We start from the raw sequence: 5,513 nt of genomic DNA, 5'->3' as shown, positions 1-5,513 counted from the left end.
TGAGAACCCACTTCAGTGATTAGCGGTGCATGTCTGCCTGTGGCTGCAGGGCCGAGAAGCTGAAATTGGGAGACAGGAAGAACACAGGGGACAGATGTGGGACCAGGTGTGGGAGGCAACCAAGTTGTGGACTGATGAGAAAGGGTGACAGAGACAAGTGACTTCTGGCCTGACAGCTGCTGCTCCTGCCCTTAGTGTCTGGATGAACCTGGACAAGCTGTTTCAGCCTCACTTTCTCATCTGCAAAATGGGTTTGATGACGTGTGATGAGGACTAATGTGCCCTATCTCAGAATTATTCAGCCCTTATTTGGTGGCCCTTACCTTCTCTCCTTTCATCCTCATAACAACCGTGTGAGGCAGAAATGAACATCCCCATTTTATAGATGAGGACACCAAGGTACAGGGGCATGAGACCTTTTCTGGGATCTGCAAGCTCAGAAAGTGGTAGCACTGGAATTGGAACCCATGCCAGCTCTAAAGCCTGAGATCTTAGCCACCTTTCAGGCTAATTAGATGAAGCTTCTCATCTGATACTGTATCAGTTCTTTAATTCTTACACAAACACTGATTCATTGTCTGTGTCCCCCCAAAGTCACCCCGTAGGTGGGCAAAGATTCTCTTCCCATTGAAGGGCTGGTCTCCAAGTTCACCCATTGGAGAATTTGTTAAAAATAACAATGCCAGGACCCACACCAGAGTTTCTGATTCCATTACTCTGGGGTGGAGAGTTTTTGTAAGCCCTCTGGGGCCAGGCAATGTGGGTCATGCCTCTAATCCTAGTACTTTGGGGGGCTGAGGTCAGGGGATTGCTTTAGGTCAGGAGTTTGAGACCAGCCTGAGCAATAATGAGAACCCCTCTCCACGAAAAATAGAAAAATTAGCTGGTAGTGGTGGCATTCACCTCTAGTCACTGCTACGTGGGAGGCTGAGGCAGGAGGATTGCATGAGGCCAGGAGTTCAAGACCAGCCTGAGCAACATAGTGAGAACCTGTTCTACAAAATAAAAGAAAAATTACCCAGGCATGGTGGTACCTGCCTATAGTCCCAGCTATTTAAAAGGCTGAGGCAGGAGGATGGTTTGATCCTGGCAGTTTGAGGTAGCAGTGAGCTGTGACGACTCCACTGGACCCCCAACCCCAGATGACAGAGCAAGAACCTGTCCCAAAAAAATAAATAAAAGGATCCTGGGTGATTCCAAGCTGTAGGCAAGGTTGTTGGGGGGGCTTAATACAGTCAACTCCTCCTCTCCTCCTAAGACAAAAGCACCAGGAATCTGGCTAACCCCACCCCCAGAAGTTCATGCCAAAGGACCCTAACCTTCCAGGCAAGCTGTAAAATTTGCTCACTCCCTACAGCCCCATATAAAAGGAGTCTCTAACTGCCCCCAGGCACAGACGTCACCTTTGCACTGCCCAGGTGGCTCACGTTTCCCTTTCAATAAACCCAGCCTGAACATCTTCTCTGCAGGCTCATCTCTGACCCACCACTGCTTACACCTCTCAAGGGTTGGGAACATAGACCTAGAGAGCGTTAGCCTTATTCACTGAGCTAATTAACGCCTGTCGGACCTTCTTGGATGGTAGACACTGCGCCCACTCATTCAATCCTGGAGCGATCAGCTCATCCTGGTTTGCTAGGGGTCCCCCCTGAGGTCAGATGAGGACAAAACAGGATGGTTGGGCACCTACTGAATCGTTCCTGGGACCTAATGTTTCTTATTGATTTCATTTGGTTATTTCACAGGAAGTCTCTGAAGAGACTGAGGCACGGAGAGTATCGGTCACAAGGTTAGTAAACGGTGGCTACAGAATACTTCTGAATCCACAATTTCATTTCCTATCAAGACAACCTGTAATATTAGGGTTTTTACAGACAGGGAGAGTGATGTTCAGGGAGGTTAATGACTTTCCCACTGTCGGGGGCTACAGAACTAGATGGGAAGTCTGATTTTCTGACTCCCCATTCACCACATGGCATCTGCTAGGCTGTGTGGAAAGACAAAAACTGTCCCTTTGAACAGACTTAAGGTTCATCTGATTTGACAGGTTTTGCATCTAGCAGCAGAAATCGGGGCTCTCAGCCTTCCTCCTTGGGGAGCTGAGAGTCTTGCTGTGACCTCTTTGTCCCGGGGCCAGGGGAATGTGTATTAAAGGCCACAATGATTACTGGCAGTCGGGTGCTGTTCATTTAGAACATCTGCTCTTGGGTCCCCAAGGCCAGCTCCATCCGAGGACATACAACAAGGCACTGCCAGTTCCAAAAACAGCCTGTTGGCCTCGGGGAGAGATCTGGACAGAGCTGAGGAGGATGGTGAAATGTCATCCGAGGTGTGGAGCAATAGGCAGGTATAGGCCGCCTTGCATGGAGAAATCTTTTAGCATAATCTGGTGTTCTTGGGGAAGGTGTGGGGAGAGAAATGTGAAATATAGGTGTCCTGGCATCTCAAGGCAGCCAGATTTATTTATTTTTTAAGCCCCAGAAGTGACCAACTGGCTGCTCCAAAGAGCCGGGAGGGGACTCTGTGCTCTGCAGCAGTTCAGCAGACTGCTGTGCGGTGGGACAGATCTGCATATTTGAAACATCAGTGTGGCACTGGCATCATACATTTGCCGACTTTAGGAGGTACAAGGACATACTTTAGGGCGGTGCCTGTGGCTCAAAGAGTAGGGCGCCGACCCCATATGCCGGAGGTGGTGGGTTCAAACCCAGCCCTGGCCAAAAACTGAAAAAAAGCAAAGTCATACTTGTAATGAAAATGTGTGTCACTATATTTACTTCTATTAAAAAGATAGAAACAAACAAACAAAAAAGGACATACTTTAGAAGTGTTAATCGTTATGGAGTTTTGTGACTATAATTAGAAAAAAATGCCATTATAACCATACACTAAAACAGAAGTTCTGGGAGGGCAGGTGCTTTGTCTGTTTTCCTCACTGCTGCAGCCTCCCGCCTAGGACAGCACTGGGCATAGGAGGTGCCCCCAAAATAAATGAATGCAGCTCCCGGCACATGTGTGGTTTTACCAGGAAATGGAATGCGAACTGAAATGTGTAGGACGGACAGGATTTAGGAACAAATAAGTGAGGTTAGGGGATGTGGAGGGAAGCGGATTCAGGTGGGGGATACGGCCTAAGAAGAGGCTAAGGAGGAAGGCTAACATGACCCCCACAAGGTCAGCTAGCACCTGCCGCAAGCCACCACCAGGCGCGCTGCTGAGCACGTTCATGTATTAACTGATTAAAGTCTCAGAAGGATCCTTGTAATATCTTGCCTTTACACAGGGGGAAACTGAGGCCGGGAGCAGTGAAGTGACTTGCCCAAGGACAGCTGTAGCCCTGATTTGGGTCTTCCTTAGAGTTCTGCAAGGTCGCAGGGTCTAAGGCCCATGTGGGGGTCTGTGGCAGGTGGAGCTCCTGTCCCAGCCTGCCGGAAGCCCACTGCTGCTTCTGCTTGGGCGGTGAAGGCCCCGGGTCCCTTCTGCTCTCCTGTCCTGTGGGAGCCTGCGGGAGCCCACTCAGCACAGACCAGGTCTGCTCCGGATTTAACCCAGCCGCTGTTTTCACAGGTTTCCATTTTTAGCTCCCTGGACTGGAACGCAGTGTTCAATGCACTGTAAACTTGCATGTCAGTTTGATTATACGAGAGAGGCGTGTGTGGGCTCAAGCTCTCTCGTTTCCATGTCTAATAATAACCCTCCAGATCCTTTCCTCTTTTCTTCCAAGGCCCTCAAAGCATTTCATAGGCAGTGTCCCATTTAAGCTTCCACTTCCCCAGAGAGGCAGCTGGTGGCTATTGTGCAAAAGGACTCCCGGAACTATTCAGTTCTCTTCCAGCAGAAAGGGTTATAGTCACCTGTGCATTAAATATGAGTAAAATGGAGTCACAGGAGATTGGAGAAATGTACTAAAGGGAGCTGGAGTTTAATGAACCCCCAATATGTGCATCTTACCTTACCAACCCTGGAAGATGCATCTATAAATTGTCTTTTTTTATGGATAAAGAAAATAAAGGCTTAGAGACATCCAGTTGTTCAAGGTCACACAGCTCCTAAGTGGTGGACTATGAATGTGACCCTGGATTTGCATCGAAGTCCTTGTATCATTATATAGAATGTTCTAGAAACAGAGGCACAGTCAGAATCTTAATTCTTTTGGCTCCCAAGCCAAGCCAGCTCTGTTCCTTTTCTTATACCTTTATATGAGAAAATTATAAACTGGAAGGATTGTTTCTCATCAAAACTACTCATTTGCTTTGCCCTCCACTCCCACCATTCATTCACTTATTCACTTGGAAAAGAAACATTTTCTTCTCCATGTTCTGGGCCAGGTAGCCTGGGCATGAATGGGATGAAGACACAATCCCACTCAGAGTTATGCTAAGGCAGAGAAGTCTTGCTAAAACCCCTTTGTGATCTGGGGCAAGCAATGTCACCTCTTTGAGTCCCAGTGTCTCATCTTTAGAATGGGGATAATAATGGCTCTGAATTCACAGGGTTGTTGTGAGATAAGGCTGTGTGGAGAGCAAAAATATCTGAGAGCCAGGGAAGAGATCAACTTCTAGTAGAGTTGAAAGTGTTGTGAGGGGAGTTTGGGAAGATGTTTGTAGGCAGAAGGATGTGCCTCATTCAGTGCTGCTGGGATATTTCTATGAAGGTGGTGACCAACACTGTTAGGCTGGCCAACTAGGGGACAATATCCTGTCCCACACCTTGGCTGTCTTAAGGAGGTTAGAAAGTTGAGTTGATTTAAATCAATTTAGATCAATTAAGTACCTACTTGGCGTAGAGCGGCTCTGGAGACAGACATAACTGGGTTCAAGTCCCTGCACTGCCACATAACAACTGTGTGACTTTGGGACAGCCATTGCTCTCTGGACCTCAGTTTCTGCTTCTATAAATGGGAAATGAAAGTGTCTCTAGGGTTCTTGCGAGGATAAACAATGAAGTATAGAAAGTACTCTGCACAGTGCCTGGCACCAGCAAATCCATGTCATAGCTATGCAATATGTGGTAATAGTTGAGATTCTGAAGCATCAAAATCCCTTAAAATCCAAGGGTTAGGTCTTCAGATATAGCTGGATCCAGGCGCCTTGTATGATGTCATGAGACTTAGTCTCTCCCTATACCCCTTTCAACTCTACCTTCATTCATGTCAGCTTCATTCCCGGGAAGGCCGTCTCCTCTCTTGGTGGCAGTTAGCCTCCAGTAGCTAGAGACTCAGATACTATCCACAAACACCTTAGAACTAGTCCTTCTTTCCCCCTATATTAATAGCAAACTACATGGGCTTGAGTATACCATGGGACTAACTTAGGTTATGTGCCCATCCTTGAACCAATCACTGAGGTCATGAGTGAACAAAATAAATGGATTGGCCAGATCTGGGGTGGGTCCATCCCTTCAGCTAGGGGATGGAGTAATTAGCTTCAAACAAACCACAGGGACCAGGATTGGGAGAGGGCAGTTTCCCTAGAGGAAAATCTGGGCTCTGTTACTAGAAGAAAAGGTGCTAA

Source organism: Otolemur garnettii, unplaced genomic scaffold, assembly GCF_000181295.1.
Source record: "Otolemur garnettii isolate 467f Iridium unplaced genomic scaffold, OtoGar3 scaffold00038, whole genome shotgun sequence".
NCBI lineage: Eukaryota > Metazoa > Chordata > Mammalia > Primates > Galagidae > Otolemur > Otolemur garnettii.
The sequence above is the reverse complement of the archived record's forward strand: the minus strand, read 5'-3'. Positions refer to the sequence as shown.